The 18,975-nt window shown below is 36.2% G+C and overlaps 1 pseudogene; it reads left to right on the top strand.

Annotated features, from left to right (window-relative positions):
• The window catches only part of LOC123394181, a 48,420-nt pseudogene that overhangs the window by 8,910 nt on the left and 20,535 nt on the right, over nt 1–18,975 (top strand).

Below are 18,975 nucleotides of genomic sequence, written 5' to 3' on the forward strand. Positions count from 1 at the left end.
ATGGTTCCTGGGGAGCTCACTGGAAGGGCTGCTGAACCAGGCTGAGGGCACAAGCAGAACAGCCTTCATAGTAATACTGAGGAACTGATTCTTAAATTGAGCGCTCTGCTCTAGACCTTTACAAAATAACCAATGCTAGTTTAAAGGTAGCAACAATAAGCAATATTCAGAAGCAGTATTTTAAATCGAAGAACAGTATTTTAAAAGCTGCTGTTATGCTTTGTTTTGCTCTCAGTATTTGATAGGGTTTATAATTTCTTTGATACTCATTTTTAGTTTATTTTAAAAATTGAGCATGATTTTCTTTTTTATCCTGATTCTATATAGCTATCTTAGTCTTTAAATATTTCTGAGGATAAAAAAAGAAATTAGAGCCGGAACTAATAGCCATTATATTTATGTCACCACCAAAATTTTGGCACCATTAGACATTGCCCTTTTTTTTTTTTTTTTTTTTGAAGGTGACAAAAAATTTTATTATGTCGTGTGCCTAGCAAGAAATGCAATCGCCATTTCCCTTGTTTTTGCAACACTCTATATCAAATTTCTGGAAGAAATTCCTCCCTAATTTCTGGAAAAACACTTACACAGGTTTCTAATTGACCAAAAGAGGGAAAGACACTTTGGTTAACAATCCTATTTTACATAAATATAAGGGGGAGTGATTGTTTCTCAATGGAAGGAGGAAAAATAGAAGTTGGATAGGCAAACATAACAGTGTTCTAAGAAAACATTCTAATCAATGTGATGAAATTATTCCATATGTAATGGAAATATCCACTTACTTCCGAAGGGAGGGGAATTCAGTGATCTAGTTAATGCATTTGTCTCCAAGTCAAGGATATTCTGATGATGATTATTCCTTTCTCTAGTTCTGCCAACCTAAAAATTAAACAAAAAGGACATTTAACCACCGTCAGTATACTTTTCATACACTAGTGGCAGAAAAAGAAAGCAAAGAGAATAGGTTAATTTTAAACATGTGCAAACATACTTAATATTGAGCAAGGGTATCTAGGTGGAAGCCAGTCTACCCCTGTCAACTGCTCAGTTGGCTTCTGAGTTGGTATTTACAGTTTCTTATACTATCTATTCCATTTCTTTATTCATTAAATATTTATTGAATAACTACTTATCGGTAGGCGTTCTTTTTTTTTTTAAAGATTTTAACAAACTGAGGGTTATTATATTATGGACATTGGGGAGGGTATGTGATTTGGTGAGTGCGTGAGTTCTTTGTTTAAACCTGGTGATTCACAGACCTGTTTGGGGGGATAAAAATATATGAGAAAAAAAGATTTTATTTATTTATTAGAGAGAGAGACAGTGAGCGAGAACATGAGAGGTGAGAAGGTCAGAGGGAGAAGCAGACTCCCCATGGAGCTGGGAGCCCGATGCGGGACTGATCCCGGGACTCTAGGACCGTGACCTGAGCCGAAGGCAGTTGTTCAACCAACTGAGCCACCCAGGCGCCCAATAGGCACTCTTTTTTAAAGAGTTTTCCTATTTTTATTATTATTATTTTTAAAGATTTTGTTTGTATGTCAGAGAGAAAGAGAGCACAAGCAGGGGAAGTGGCAGGCAGAGGGAGAAGCAGGTTCCCCGCTGAGCAGGGAGCCTGACACAGAGCTTGATCCCAGGACCCTGGGATCATGACCTAAGTTGAAGGCAGATGCTCAGCTGACTGAGCCACCCAGGCAGGTAGGTGCTATTCTAAGTGCTGTGGATACAATATGAATAACACAAAGACTCTGACTCCATGAAGCTTTATCCAGATTAGGAAGGCAAACAATAAAGAGTGAAATTTAATGTAATATGCTTACTAAGGTTAATGCTATGGAGAAGAATAAAGTAGGAGACAGAATAAATTAATGGGGTGGGGAAATTAGGTAGCTTTACTTTTAAAGAAGATGATCAGGAAAGGAAGGTATCCATGCTGTGCCATTTGAGTAAAGACCTACATAACGTGAAAGCTGTGACAAGATGTGGAGAGAGAACATTCCAGGGAAGGAGAGTAGAGCTACAGGTATAAACGTCTTGAGTGCAGGCATAAAGGTTGAGCGTGTTTGAGGAATAAGTTCAGCCTGGCTGGAGCAAGGTGAGTGAGATATGGAGAGTTGGAAAGTAAGAGCCAGATGAGAAAATCTTATGTAAGGATGTTGAATTTTAGTGTAAGTGTAATAAGCTTTTGGGGGGATTTGTACAAAACAGACTCTCAGGGTGTGAAATAGGAAATAGAGAAACCATGTAGGTTTTTGCATGAGACCAGATGAAAAGTGGAGTTGGAATAAGGCAGTAGAGTTGGAAGAGGTGAAAATTAAGCAAATGTAGATCGTACGTAAGAGGTAACACCAACAGACTTACCTGATGGGGTGAATGTATGCTGTGAGAGTAGAAGTGAAATAGAAGATGATGTGGAGTTTTGAGCATATTACAGAAAAATATATCCTGACCAAGTTAATCTTATTTTAAGAATGCAGGAACAAGGCTTTTAGGTCCTCAACACAGTTCAACACACATTCCTGATTTTTAAAAAAATTTAATAGGAATGATGTATACTTCCTTAACATGATCATTTTAATCCTAACATTAGCATTGCCACCATCTTGCTTGTTGGGAAATAGTCGAGGAATTCTCACTTAGGTGAGGGACCCAGGGTACCCACTGTTCTTTACTGCTGGAGATATTAATTAGCATACCAAACAATAGAGAGCAACTAGAGGCATAAACATTTTTGAAGAATAAGTAAAACTATCTCCATTTATAAATGACAAAATAATACTAGAAAACTTAAATAATGAACAAAAATGATAAAAAAATGCTTAAGATAGCAGGCTATAAACTTAATATACAAAATCCCATATCTTCCTAAATGTAAACAATAAGATATAACAAACAAAATCCCCAGTTACACTGAGCAGTCAAGAAGGTCACTGTCCGCCAATCCCATTATTGTCCATCAAGAAACTCTGGATGTTCTTTGTAGCACTTACTACAATTTGTAATTAAACAGGCATTTATAATTTCTATTCCCTCCAGTAGACTCCAGGTGGGTGAAGTACTTTTTTATATATCTTCTTTGCCCTAAACCCTACACAGTGCAGACAGTGGGTGCTCAGTGCACACTGAAGCGGTTGGGCGCTCGGGAAAACCCTAACGGGTAAGGTGCTGACAGACATCAGAGTAAAATGCTGCCCAGGGTCTGCAGGTGAGCAGTGTATGTGGACTTTATTTCTTTTTTGAAGTGTCAGAGGACTAATAACAGTTACTTTTTAAAATTAATATTACAACTGGGTGTCTAAAAAACTGCAGTTTCAAATTTTGAACCCTATAGATGCCACAGGGTAGGACTTTTTCTTCTTCCCACCACCACATCAGTGGTGTGCAGCACAGGAACACCTAGAGAGTGTTGAAGAACTGTGCCATATGTGTGCTAACGTTTATCCAATCTTTCACTCAAGGTCAATCTGAAGCGACCATGTCCTTTCTGGGCAGAAGATGGCCATTGTTCAATAAAAGACTGCCATGTGGAGCCCTGTCCAGAGGTAAAATAAATTAAAAAAATAATAATAAGGAAAACATTGCTTCCTCTTGGGCTCTTAGATAAGCATGAATTTATATTTTAGGCCACTGTTAATGGATTTAGACTTGTCCTCAAATTCATATGCTGTCACCTCTCTCTTTTTAACCACATTCTTGAAGGTTTATTTTATACTTGTCACCAAAATGGGTTTGAAGAAGCTCTTGTACCCAGTAGTATTGATTGGTTGTGGAAGTATAGTATGGTTCTAAGCCAGGTGGAAGCCTGGGCAGCCTGTTCTAGGACTGGATCTACAATTGGCTAACTCTTATTTCATGCTTTGTTGAATATGCTTTTTATTTCATAAGAAAAGTGATGTTAGTGGACCTTAACTTTTACATTTAGAGTGGGAATTAGAGTGCTTTGTAAAGCAGAGGAATTTCAGGCTTGATATGAGGTCTTCACTTGGTGGTTTTGTTACATTAAAAAAAAAGCAGCTATACTTATATTTTAGACTTTTGTTTTAGACATATACCATAGTTAATCCTTCTTAAACAATAGTTCATTATAAGCTGTGTTTTCATTTCACTTTTTACTTTTCTTACCTAATCAATTAATCTAGTTTGTTATCCTTAAAAATGGGGAAAAAACCTTAACCAATGTCCTTTGTAAAGGGACAATTAAAAAATTCCTCTTAATTTTCCTTTAAGAATAATATTTTTAACTTTTTCATATGAAATAATTTCAGACCTACAGAAAAATTGGGAGAATAATGCCAACAGTCCTCCTTTATTTTTATTCAGATTCTCTGAATTTGTATCATGTTTGCTTTATTACTCTTTGTATATATTATTTTCTGTACTATTTGGGTGTAAATTACCAACAAGGGGATACAATACTGCTAATTACTTGTGTTTCCTTAAAAACAAGATTATTCTGTTATCTAACCACAATGTAACTAACAAAATCAGGAAATTAACATTTTTATAATACAAATGTCTAATCTATCGACCTTAGTCATATAATGCTGAATGACTTACTAATGTGCTATATGGCTAAAAAAAAGTGTTTTATAGTGTACATTCACTTCATGTGTACAAAATGGTGCTTCAGTAGTTCCATATACTATTCAGTGCTGATCCAGATAAGTGCACTCTCAATCCACTTCCCCGGTTTCAGCCATTGCCCCCTCCTTATATCCTCTCTGGTATCCATCTCTTTGTTCTCTATAGAGTTAAGAGTTTGTTGTTTTGGTTTGTCTCTTTTTTGTTCTTGTGTTTGTTTTGCTTCTTAAATTCCACGGGTGAGTGAAATAGTGTAATTCTTGTTCTCTAACTGGCTTGTTTTCCTAAGCATTATACTCTCTAAATCCATCCATGTTTTGCAAATGGCAGGACTTCATTCTTTTTTATGGCTGAATAATATTCCATTGTATGTGTATACACCACATCTTCTTTATATGTTCATCTATTGATCGACACTTGGGCTGTTTCCATGGGTTGTCTATTGTAAATAATGTTACTATAAACATAGGAGTGTAGGGTGCCTAGGTGGCTCAGTGGGTTAAGCCTCTGCCTACAGCTCAGGTCATGATCTCAGGGTCCTGAGATTGAGTCCTGCATCAGGCTCCCTGCTTGGCGGGGAGCCTGCTTCCTCCTCTCTCTCTCTCTGCCTGCCTCTCTGCCTACTTGTGATCTCTCTCTGTCAAATAAATAAGATATTTAGAAAAAAAATAGGAGTGTATATATCCCTTTGAATTAGTGTTTTTGTATTCTTTGGGTAAATACCTAGTAGTATAATTGCTGGATCATAGAGTAGTTCTGTTTTTAATTTTTCAAGGAACCCGTATGTTATCTTCCACAGTTACTACGCCAGTTTGCATTCCCACCAACAGTGAATTAGTGTTACTTTTTCTCTTCATCTTCACCAACACTTGTTTCTTGAGTTTTTGAGTTTAGTCATTCTAACAGATGTTAGGTGATAGTTCAGTTTGTTTTTGATTTGTATTTCCCTGATGATGCATGATGTTGAGCATCTTTTCATGTATCTGTTGGCCATCTGGATATTGTCTTTGGAGAAATGTCTGTTCATATCTTCTGCCCATTTTTTAATTGGATTATTTAGGATATTTTTTGGTGTTGAGCTGTATTAAATTCTTTTTTTTAAGATTTTATTTATTTATTTGACAGGCAGAGATCCCAAGTTAGCAGAGAGGCAGGCAGAGAGAGAGGAGGAAGCAGGCTCCCTACTGAGCAGAGAGCCCAATGTGGGGCTCGATCCCAGGACCCAGGCGCCCCGAGCTATATAAATTCTTTATATGTTTTGGATAATAATCCTTAGTTGGATATGTCATTGCAAATATCTTCCACCAGTTAGTTAGGTTTTCTTTTAGTTTTATTGGTGGTTTCCTTTGCTGGGCAGAAGTTTTTTATTTTAGTGTAATCACAAGTGCTTATTTTGCTTTTGTTTTACTTGCCTCAGGAGACATACCTAGAAAGATCTCGTTATGGTCAACATCAGAGAAATTACTGCCTGTGCTCTGTTCTAGGAATTTTATGGTGTCAAGTTTCACATTTAGGTCCCTAATCCATTTTGAGTTTTTGTGTGCAGTGTAAGAAGTCCCATTTCAGTCTTCTGCATGCAGCCATGCAGTTACCCTTTGTTGAAGAGACTTATTCCCATTAAATATTCTTGCCTCCTTTGTCAAAGATTGACAGTAACCATCATGGGTTTATTTCTGTGCTTTGTATGCTGTTCTGTTGACCTAAGTGTCTATTTTTGTGCCAGTACCATACCTTTTTGAATACTACAGATAATATAATTTGAAATCTGGAATAGTGTTCCCTCCGGTTTTGGTTTTCTTTTTCAAGATTGCTTTGGCTCTTCAGAGTCTTTTGTGGTTCCATACAAAGTTTAGGATGTCTTTTTTCTAGTTCTATGAAGAATGCTGTTGGTATTTTGATAGGGAATGCATTAAATGTGTAGCTTGCTTTGGGTAGTATAGAAATTTTAACAATATTTGTTCTTGTAATCCATGAGCATGGACTGTCTTTCCATTTCTTTGTGTCATCTTCAGCTTCTTTAATCAATATTTTATGTTTTCACAATCAGGTCTTTTCATCTCTTTGCTAAATTTATTCATAGCTGGTTTATTATTTTGGGGACTGTTGTAAGTGGGATTGTTTTCTTAATCTCTCTTTCTGCTGCTTCCTTATTACTGTATAGAAATGCAGCAGATTTTTGTACATTGATTTTATGTCCTGAAACTTTACTGGATTGATTTTTAGATGTAGCAGTTTTTTGGTGGAGTCTTTAGGGTTTTCTACACAGAATATCATGTCCTCTGCAAATAGTGAAAGTTTGATTTCTTCCTTAACCAGTTTGGTTGCCTTTTATTCCTTTTTGTTGTCTGATGGCTGTGGCTAGGACATCCAGTACTAAGCTGAATAAAACGGTTAGAGTAGATATCCGTGTCCTTTTTCTGACCTCACGGTAAATGCTCTCAGTTTTTCCCCCATTGAGTATAATGGATTTTCTCTATAAGGACTTTATTATAGTTGAGGTATGTTTCCTCTAAACCTACTTTGTTGATGGTTATTGTTGCTGTATTTTATTGGATGCCTTTTCTGTATCTGTTGAAATCTGAAGCTTCTTTTCCTTTCTCTTACTGATATGATGTATCACACTGATTGGTTTGTAAATATTGAACCACTCTTGCAACCTGGGAGTAAAGGTTGATCAGGGTGAATGATTTTTTTTTAAAGGATTGTTGGACTTGGTTTGTTAGTATTTTATAGAGGATTTTTGCATCTATGTTCATCAGAGTTATTGGCCTGTAGTTTTTTTTTTTTAATTAAAAAAATATTTGTTATTTTTTGTAGTTTTTTAAAAAGATTTTATGTATTTATTTGACATTTGACAGAGCTCATAAGTAGGACGGGGGTGGGTGTTGGTTGCAGGGAAGCTTACTCCCTGCTGAGCAGAGAGTGGAAGGCAGGGCTCAATCCCAGGACCAGGGGATCATGACCTGAGCTGAAGGCAGAGGTTTAACCCCCTGAGCCACCCAGGTGCCCCTGTAGTTCTGTTTTTTAATGGTGTCTTCACCTGGCTTCAGTATCAGGATGATACTGGCCTCAGAGAATGAATTTGGAAATTTTCCTTCCTCTTCATTTCTTTGAAATATTTTGAGAAGAATAGGTATTAACTTTTCTTGGAATGTTTGATAGAATTTGCCTATGAAGCCATCTGGTCCTGGAGTTTTGTTTGTTGGGAATTTTTTTTTTTAAAGATTTTGTTTATTTATTTGACAGAGAGAGATCACAAGTAGGCAGAGAGGCAGGCAGAGAGAGAGAGGGAAGCAGGCTCCCCGCTGAGATGAGAGCCCCATGCTGGGCTTGATCCCAGGACCCTGGGATCATGACCTGAGCTGAAGGCAGAGGCTTTAACCCACTGAGCCACCTAGGTGCCCCATGTTGGGAATTTTTTGATTACTGATTCAATTTCATTGCTGGTTATCAGTCTGTTTAAATGTTCTTTATTCCTGTTGCTGTTCTGATAGATCATATGTTTCTTGGAATTTGTCCATTTCCTCTAGGTTGTCCAGGTTTGGAGTATGTAATTTTTCATAATACTCTCCTGTAGTTACTTGTATTTCTGTGGTGTCCATTGTTACTCTCTCTCATTTGCAATTTTGTTTGGGTCCTCTCTCATATACCCCCCTTTTTTTTAATGAGCCTGGCTAGAGGTTTATCAGTTTTATTTATCTTTTCTAGGAACTAGCTCCTGATTTCATAGATTTCTTCTATGTTGTTTTTAAAAAAACTTTCTGTATCATTTATTTGTGCTCTAATCTTTATTATTTCCTTCCTTCTGTTGGTTTTGGGTTTTGTTATTCTTTTTGTAGCTCCTTTATATGTAAATTTAGGTTGTTTGAGATATTTCCTACTTCTGAGGTAGGCTGGTATGATCCTAAACTTCCCGCTTAGAGCTGCTTTTGCTCCATCTGCAAGAGTTTGGACCATAGCGTTTTCATTTTCATTTGTTTCCATGTAATTTTTATTTCTTTGAGGTCTTGGATGACTCATTCATTGTTTAGTAGCATGTTATTTAATGTTGATGAATTTGCGCTCTTTTCAGATTTTTTCCTGTGGTTGACTTCCATTTTCATAGTGGTGTGGTCAGAAAAGATGCATGGTATGACTTCCATCTTCTTGAATTTGTTCAGGCTTATTTTATGGGCTAATCTGTGATCTGTTCTGGAAAATGTTCTGTGTGCACTTGTGGAGAATATGTATCTGCTGTCTTAGGATGGAATGCTCTGAAAATATCTTTTAAATCCATCTGATCTGGTGAATGGAGCCATTGTTTCCTTGTTGATTTTCTGTTTGGACAATCTGTCCATTGATGTAAGAGGGGTGTTATAGTCTCCTATTATTATTGCATTCCTATCGATTAGGTTTTTTTTTTTTTTTTAATGTTGTTAACTGTGTGTTTGGGTGCTCCCATGTTGGGTGCATAAATATTTATAATTGTGTATCTTCTTGTTGGAGTCTCCCCTTCATCATCATATAGTGTTCTTCTTTATCTCCTGTTACAGTCTTTGTTTTAAAGTCTGTTTTGTTTGATTTAAGTATTACTACTCCAGCTTTCTTTTGACATCCATTTGGATGACGAATCTTTCTTCATCCTCTTACTTTCAGTTGGCAGTTGTTTTTACATCAGAGATGAGTCTCTTGTAGGCAGCCTTATAGATGGCTCTTGTTTTTTTAATCCACTCTGTGTAATTCAAAGATACCCCATATCTTTGGATTGAAGTGTCTAGTCCATTTACATGTAAAGTAGTTATTGGTAGATATAAATTTATTACCAAGTTGTTACTTGCTTTGTGATTGTTTTGTAGTTTTTCTCTGATCTCTCTCTTGCTCTTTTTTGTGGTGTTTTGGCTTTCCTTAGTGATATACTTGGATTCCTTTCTCTTTATCCATTGCATATCTATTGCTGGCTTTTTTTTCTTTATTTCTTTCAGTGTAACAGAATTCATTGTTTATGCACCACACCCAGTGCTCCATGCAATATGTACCCTCTATAATACCCACCACCTGACCCCCGACCTCCCACCTCCCACCCCTTCAAAACCCTTCGATTGTTTTTCATAGTCCATAGTCTCTCATGGTTCATCTCCCCTTCCAATTTCCCTCAAGTCCTGTCTCCTCTCCATCTCCCCATGTCCTCCATGTTATTTGTTATTGCTGGTTTTTGATTTGTGGTTACCATTAAGTTTGTATATAACATCGTTTGCATATAGCAGTCTGTGCTAAGTTGATGGTCATTTAAGTTTAAATCCATTCTTTATTCCTTTCTGCTTAACATTTTGGACATATGGTGTCATATTTTATATCCTTTGTGAATCTCTTGACTGATATTTACAGATATACTTATTTTTACTGCTTTTATGTTTCCTACTTTTCCTACTCATACTTACAGTTTTTTCTTTACATTCAAAGAGTCCCCTTTAATGTATGGCTGGGGTAGTAGTCATAAACTCCGTTAGTTTTGTTTGTCTGGGAAACCCATTATCTTTCCTTCTATTCTGAATGATAGGCTTGCTGGATAGAGTATCCTTGGCTGCAGATATTTTTTTTTTCAGCACTTGAAATCTATCATGCCACTCTCTTCTGACCTACAAATCTTCTGGTAAAAATATCAGCTGATAGCTCTATGGGGTTTCCCCTTGTATATAACGGTTTTCTTTTCTCTTGCTGCTTTAAATTTTTTTTTTTCTTTATCACTACTTTTTGCCATTTTAACTACTATGTGTCTTGGTGTGGATCACCTTGGGTTGATTTTGTTGGGGGATCTCTCTGCCTCCTGGATCTCAGTATCTGTTTCCTTCCCCAGATTCAGGAAGTTTTAGCTATTATTTCTTCAAATTAAATTTCTGTTCTCTTCTTTTTCTACTTCTTCCAGGATCCCTGTAATTTGAATGTTATTACACTTAATGGAGTCACTGAATTCCCTAAGTCTATTCTCATTTTGTATAACTTTTTTTTTATCTCACATGCTCAGCTTGATTACTTTCCTTTACTCTGTCTTCCAGGTTGTTGATTCATTTGCCTGTTTCCTCTAACCTACTATTTATTCCATTTAGTGTATTTTTATTTTCATTTATTGTGTTCTTAATCTCTGATGTGTTCCTTTTTATTTCTGTGTTAAGGGTCTCTCTGATGTTCTCCATTCTTTTCTCAAGCCCAGTGAGTATGTTTATGATCATTACTTAAAATTTTCTATCAGCCATACTACTTATATCCATTTCACTTCGATCTGTTGCTGTGGTTTTGTCCTGTTCTTTCATTTGGGACATATTCCTTATCTCATTTTGTCTGATTCTCTGTGTCTGTTTCTGTGTGTTAGCAAAGTCAGCTCTGTGTCCTCCTCTTGAAGTTCACAATCTTATGAACAAGATGTCCTGTAGTGCCCTGTGGTAGAGTTGTCCCCTATTCTCCCGGACCTGGCACATCAGGGACTGTCTCCTGTGTGTGTTGCATATGCTCTGCTCTTGTGTCCTGGCCAGCTTTCCCTTTAGTCCAGTTGTCTAAGAGGCTCTCTTAGCTTGTTGTGAGCTGTGCTTGGTCCCCCGCTGGAGTGCTGCACATTTTAACAAGGTGTGTGCTGGTCTGTTTGTGAGAGATCTGTTGCCTGCCCTGATGGATGGAGGGCTGTGTGGGTGGGGTACCAGTTACAACAGGCTGTGTCTTGAGCTTCTGCAAGGTCCACAGCTGCCCACACTGAGGCCCTACAAAACATGTGGGTCAGAATAAGCTGCACTGATGATGTTTACACTGGTCTTCCATGGGAAGGGATCCAAAACCAGAACTGACACAAATGTGTCAAAAAGGGGACCTTACTAGGTGTGGGTGGGTGGAGCTCAGTGTAGCAAATTTAGCTAGAAAGCCTTGCATAGTGCTGGTTCCCACAGGTGCCTATGTGTTTATGCTGTGTGTGGGGATGTGGAGGTGAGGGAAATGGTGCCTGCCTCCTTTGTTCCTGGAGGGGTCTCCCTGTGATCCCTGCCTTTCAAGACATGCTCTGAGATTAGTAAGTCTCCCTCCCATATGCCCTAGTTGTTTTTCATATTGCTGCTTCTATGTTGTAGCTACCTGGGCTGTTTGTCCTATTCCCCCCACCCCACCCCCCTGTCTGTTTTAAGGGCAGGAACTCTGCTTCCTAATGCCTTTCAGCTCTCCCAGAGTGGAGGTGCTGATTTTTTAAAATCCAAGCTCAACTCCCACTGGTTGTAGGAACTCCTGAAATTTGGAGCCTCTGGCTTTCAAAACCAAAAGTTATGGGGATTGGTCTTCCCCATGTATGTGGGATAGTCTGTTTCTCACCCTTCCCTGTACCTCCAGTTCTTGACTGCAGATGGCCAAAGCCTGTTTCATTCCCCACTACATCTCTACCCTTCCTACGCAATTCGATGTGGCCTCTTCTCTGCCTTTAGTTGCAGTTTGTTCTGCCAGTCTTTGGGTTGTTTTCTAGATTATTTGTGTGAAGTTTTTGTTTTCTAGTTGTATCCATAGGATAAGGTAAGCCTAGGGTCCTCCTACCCCATCAGCTTCCCAGCCTCAATACCAGCTGGTTTATTTAATTCTTGATTTAGTTATTAGTTTTACATTTTTTATTACTTCTAATAATTCTCTTCTGTGATTGTTATGTGTCATTCGTAACAATCATCTGTGATGCCTACCCCAATATGTTTAAAAGGTTTATTGTTAAGATTTGTATAAGTCAAGTTATTGTATTTAGCATCAAACCTTTAGAAAAGCTGCTAAAGGTTTTGATTTTAGCATATTATACTATACTAGTCAGAGGACACACTGTAGCCAGCAGTTACTTTTGGTTAGTATTCCTTCCACATTTTAAATTCAGGTTTGTGGCTATTAGATTTGACTTGTTTTATAGTCTTCTCTCTTCTGCCTTTTGTTTGTTAGATGTACTAGCAAATGCTAAAATAATAAAATGCTAGCAACAAGTAATGTTTTAATCTATTAATCTTTTTATTGATTAGGGAAATATCTCTAATCATTATTTATATTCTTCCACCTGGCAGGAAGATATTTATTCTGAATATTTGGTTAAATTTACCTAAGTTAAAATTTACCATGACACATGAAAAGATTTTAGTAGGTATTTTGCTATACCATAGATTCCAATGCTGGAAATCAGTCCCCTAGATTGATTAGAGGATCAACCTGTGATTTTCTGCTTTCAGATATGATTTTTTGTTTAAAATTGTATCTGATGAACCAGTTATAATGATTTCTAGGTTTGCTTATTAAAGCCTGAAACTAATTACTGGCTTTGTAGAAAAAAAAAGCTGGACATAGGGATTTTCTATTAGTAAACCCTGATTACCTTGATTGGTAAACCAAGGTGAATCCTGTGCACCAAGGAACTGATTCTGTCAGTATTAATCCCAAACTGCCTTCACGTTAGATGTCAGCTTAGAGCAGAAATTAAGATTGAGCATAAAATTTTTCAAAGAAAATTTTTAAAGCTTCTTTTTCTGTGGTAGGAAAGTTTATGGAATAGTGATTTTTGTCAGTTTTTTTTAACCTAAAAATTATGTGAACTATTCCATACTGCATTACACTTTAAATTATAGCTGATTTGGGGGTGCCTGGTTGGCTCAGTGGGTTAAGCCTCTGCCTTCGGATCAGGTCATGAATTTAGGGTCCGGGGATGGAGCCCCACATCGGGCTCTCTACTCAGCGGGGAGCTTTCTTCTCCCTCTCTCTCTCTCTGCCTGACTCTCTCCTTGTGATCTCTCTCTCTCTTTGGAAAATAAATAAATAAAATCTTTAAAAAGATTTTAGCTGATTTTGACACTGTTATTTTGTATATGTCGATCAGTTTGCTAAATTATGATTTACAAGTCCATAAATTATTTTTTATTAGATAGTATGAAAACAGTTTGAATGAATGTTCATTTTTTTCATCATAGAATAAAATAGTCTCTGTATTTGAGCAGTGGCATTACTAATTTGTGAAGAAATCTCAAGAAAAAATGAAGATAACTTCCTAAATTTTTCTTATTCTTTTAAGAGCAAAATTCCAGTCGGAATTAAAGCTGGGAGTTCTAATAAGGTGAGTTACTTTTCTTCCTTGAATATTTTTTGCTTTACATTGTGAAACTTACCAATTCCTGCTTGATAGAAGAGAACTGTTCTGGAATTAGTTGGCAGTGGGAACATTTTGCTCCATAGTCCCACCTTTCTAATTCTTGCCACAGGCAGAGAACTTGAATATTTTACAGTTAAATTATATAGATTCTTTTGAGATACATCAATCCTGTCTTCTGTAGAAGAACTATAGTAGCAAAGTATAATTATAGTATCAGATGCCCTGTGCAACAGGTGTTTTATCATGCATGTATTTTTAGTCTTGAGTTTCAACTAGTCAACCTGTCATCTTCAGGTTTATATTGTATAGGGTACACAGTTATCAAGGTATTTGAGGCATAGTACTTTTAAATGGCATTAAATTTTTTTTATTTTAAAAATATTTTTTCAGTTATTTTTTATTCTTCATTATGCTTTTGGAAATTTTGTCTCTGTTGATATATGTAGCTTTGTTAATTTTAATAGTTGTGTAGTACTCCATTGTATGAGTATCTCATTGGTTAGCTCTTCCTCTGCTAATGGGAATTTCAATTGTTTGGAGTTTTTTGCTGTTATGAACAGTGATGTATCAGCATTTTCATCCTTTGTCTCATTGTGTACACATGTAAGAGTAGACAGGTAGATCTTTAGGTAGATATTTAGAAGTAAGGTTGCTGGGCCATTGATTATGCCTATCTTATCATGATGAGATAGTACCAAATACTTTCTAAAGTGGTTGTACTTTATTATTTTTTTTTTTAGTGTTGCTCTGGATATGGTTTAAGTTGTAAGACTGTTGGTTCAAGGGTTTATTCATTTTTATAGCTCTAGATAAATATTGTCAAATTACTTTCCCAAGAGGGTTTTCTTATTTTACATGATCACCAGGATACCAGTGGTAATTGTTTTTAATGCCTTCTTTCTTTGGTGGGAATTTGTGACTCATTTTGATTTCCATTTCTTACCTATGTAAGAGGTTTTGATAATACGATGTATCTGTGTCATCACTGACAGATTGCCATTGGAACTTGAAATAGAGAGAAAGCTAATAGTTATTACTAAACTTACTATGTACTTCCTTTCAGTACTCAAAAGTGGCAAACGATACCAAAGAATTAGAAGACTGTGAGCAAGCTAATAAACTGGGAGCAATTAACAGCACGTTAAGGCAAGTTTAAAAAATATTCTCTTATTTAGTATATTTATATCAGAAATATTCTGTTTTTCTTGTGATTTTGATGAAACAGTAAAGTTTCAAGTCATTCTCTTTTTTTTTTCTAGTCATTCTTATGAAGTTATTCTTCATCCTAAATTTCATGATTGCTTTGCTTCCTCCTCTTAGTGGATTTCAAAAATATATCAATTTTTTAAATTAAATTTTTTAAATTTAAATTTCAAAAATATATCATCAATAGTGACTTTATCAAAATGTGAAAATACAGAAGATTGTTCTGCTAACAGGACTTATGGATCTATTCTTCCTGGTTATTATAGGAAAAGGAACTTGAACTTCTAAGTCTTTTGTAAATAGTAATTCAGTCTGTGTGTTACATTCTGAACAATTAAAGTTTTGATTACCATGACTAGTAAGTTTCATAGATTTTTTTTCCCTATTGACTTTTCCTTATGTTCTCTAAGTAAAACCTGCTTGTGAAGGCCAACATAATTTGTGAGTGGTCTCAGATTATGCACTATGAAATGACTGAACATATCTATAATTGAGAGTAGGGAATGGATTATTACTAATCTTTTTAATTTCCCTATTTGCTTAGTTTGGCATTTGTATACTATAAGTGTTAGACTTAATAAAGTTATCAGTCATTATTTATTGAAAAATCTTAATCTAGAAAACTAGAGAAGATAATATAACATAATAAGATAATAAAATATATTCGTTTTATTTATTTATTTAGTTATTTATTTAGTGACTAGATATTAACTTTTTCTACTATGATTTTAAAAATAGAGAAATGTAGATAAATTTGAAATCCCTATGCCCTATTTCCCAATTCTGTTCTCTTTTCTTCTTAGAGGTAACTACTATCATGAATCCATCTATGGTTTTGTTTTTATTATATATATAAAATGATGGTTATTTTACATATGATTTTATTTTTCCTTATATAAAATAATACTGAATTTAACATCCAAATTTATTTTTACACTGTACATATTGCATTCTAGATCTATGTTAAAACATGGGAGATTTGTCTCATTTCAGCTGATGAATGGTTTTTATCAGATGACTATTACCTATTTTACTTATCTGTTCCTCTACTGATAGACATTTGAATTATTCAGATTTCTTACTTCTACAAATTATGTGACCTTGAGTGCCTTGATAAATTTTTTGGCATACAGTAGGAAATTTGGCATGCACTAGTGAGATTGCTGAACCTTATGATGCCCCCGTGTACCTGTTCTTGATATTGCCTGAGGGCTTTCCATAGTGTTTGTACGGCTGTGTACTGCCTCTGGGGCTGAGAACTGGTTTTGGTCTCCACATCCTTGCCAAAAATTAATAATGCTTGCAGATGAAATAGCATCTTATTTTTGTTTAATTTGTATTTTGTTGATTACTAGTAAGTTTGAGCATTTTTTAATCTGTTTATTGCATATTAGTGTTTCTTAATGAATGCCTACAATATATATCAAGCACTGTTCTAGAGTAGTATTAAGCATATAGTGGTGGACATGACAAATTCTTTTTCTCATGAAGCTTAATCCTCTTTGGAGATCTGCAGTAAAAAAGTAAAATATATAAGAAGTAAGTAAAGTGGTGATAAGTGCCTGGGAGAAAGATAAAGCAGAGAAGGATGACAGAGAGCTAGGGGTGGTGTGGATGGGGATGGGGAAGTGGCATTGTTTTAGATTGGGTGGTGAGAGAAAGGCACAGCAATAATGGGACATTTGAACAAAGTGCCCATAAAGGCACAAGTCGTAAGTCATAATATGGCTGCCTGAGAGAGAAGTATTCTAGGCATGTATAATTGTTAGTAAAAAGGACCTGTGACAGGAGTGTGCCTAGATGATTTGAAGCCTCCCAAGAAGGCCAGTGTGGCTGGAGTACAGTGGTCAAGGGCAAAATAGTAGAAGACTGAGTCAGAAGATGCTAGGGATGGGGGCAGGGGTGGGGTGGGGTGGAGGGCTTGAAGACAGCTACCAATGCTGCTTTTAAACTGAGTGGAATGAAAAGTCACTGGAGGACTGGAGCGAATGCTTTGAGCAGCTGGGTGCTATGTTATGTGGTTATTGTACTAATCCAGGTAAGACAGAATTGTGATAGCTGTAGAAATGATGAGAAGTGGTCAGATTCTGGACAGATTTTGAAGAGCGAGCTGACAGGATCTGCTGAAGGATTTGATGTGGGGTATGGAAAAAGATAGGAGCTATAAATGACTACAGGATTGGGAAGTAGAGGCCTCTGCTCCAGCAGCGGCCTAGAGAGCAACAGCGAGCACATCGCTCAGCTTTCCCACTTGTTGCCACCTTCTGTGGAGCCTCCACCTCCTCTACTACGCCCCCGGCTTCCTCCTTTCCAGGCTGCGGTTAACCCATAAGCCCACTGGGCTGCACAGTGGCAAACCCAGCATCATGATGAGTGATGATAAACCAGGTGATCACCTAGACTTATTCTGTATACCTCAACCATTATGCTGAGGATTTGGAAAAGGTGTTTATTCCTCATGGAATTATGGACAGGACCGAGCAGCTTACTCAAGATGTGATGAAGACATGGGAGGCCGTCACATCATAGACCTCTGTCTGCTCGAGGGAAGCTATAAATTCCTGCTGGGTGGTATCAAAGCACTGAACAGAAATTGTGATAGATCCATTCCTATTACTGTAGATTTCATCAGACTGAAGAACTATTGTAATGACCAGTCAACAGGGCACATCAAAGTAAATGATGGAGATGATCTCTCAACTTTCTTTCTTTTTTTTTTTTTTTTTTTTAAGTAAACAAGTCAGACCATGATCAATGGCCCTTAGGAAGAGTTTGTTGAGTGAATTAGTATGTGGGGAAACATTTGTGTAGTTTTGCAAAGTGTAAAGAGTCTCGGGAAACAAAGCAATTCCTCACCATCTAATTTATCTCCTAGAATCCTTGCTCAGTCATATATGTGTTGAGTTTTTCTTATGCTTTGCTTTTCTTAAAACAGAATTAGGTAACTTACAAAGTGCATGAATCATTTTGATCTGTATTGACTGCCATTTTTGTTGCTCTCAGAATAGTACTGATCTAGAAATAGATGTTTTAGCATTAGTACATAGGTAAGTCAGATCCCTCTGTATTCTAGTCATTGACTTTTCTGAAAAATTATCTTGAAAATTAAGGGATTTTAAAAATATTCCTTGAAATTTAGTAGTCTTAGATAATTGAGGAAATACACATAGCTTTACTACTCAGGGAAAAAATGGAATAATTACTAATTTGATTTTTGTATTATAGTTCACTTTGTTTTTTCTAGAATTTTTAAGGAGAGGAATTCTATGGTTGTTATCAAAAGCAAATTTAAGATTTTTAACCTTCCATACTTAAGGATATTTAATCCTTCTAATGAATAAGATTTATAAAATATTTTGAAATGTTTCTTAAAATTTTTGTTCAGTTAATTGTCATTTATAAGAAAATTGTCCAAAATTACTCAGAATTCTTCAGGGCTTTATTTCCCAGAACCATATCCCTATTTTTCTACTTCACATGAAGCAGTGGCCACTTCTGAAGATACTCCTTGTCTGTTATAGGAAATATTTTATATACTTAATTTATTCTAATTTATAAATGACTATTTAAAATATTTTACCCCAAATCTGTGTGTGTGTGTGTGTGTGTGTGTGTGTGTGTGTGTTTTGGTTTTTTGTTTGTTTGTTTTTAAAGGAGAATCATTCTACACATGGCTGGAAGGTAAACTTAAATGTCTACATTTTAAATTTATTGGATTCTTGTTAAAAATGTATGGATTAATTTAATATATTTTGTAAGTTCAGGATTCATTACCTAGACAACTAATTGTAGCAGAGCTTGAAAGAGAATAATACATTTTAAGTTACGGTATTTTAGGATACAGTGGCTTAAAATTTTGAGGCTGTTGCTCAGCCAAGAATTATCAGCATTAGGGAAATACACAGGACAGATACTGTCCTCAGGTTTTTGTAACCGGCTTCTCAGTGTTATTTTGATTCTGTATGAAAATTAATTCTGTATATACCACTCATCCACACTGCTTTATAGTAACCATTATGCAAACCTACTTTGTAAACAGAGGCATCTTATATTATATATATGATATGTAT

The sequence above is a fragment of the Mustela putorius genome, unplaced genomic scaffold (genome assembly GCF_011764305.1).
Source record: "Mustela putorius furo isolate JIRA1106 unplaced genomic scaffold, ASM1176430v1.1 tig00001657_pilon_pilon_pilon, whole genome shotgun sequence".
NCBI lineage: Eukaryota > Metazoa > Chordata > Mammalia > Carnivora > Mustelidae > Mustela > Mustela putorius.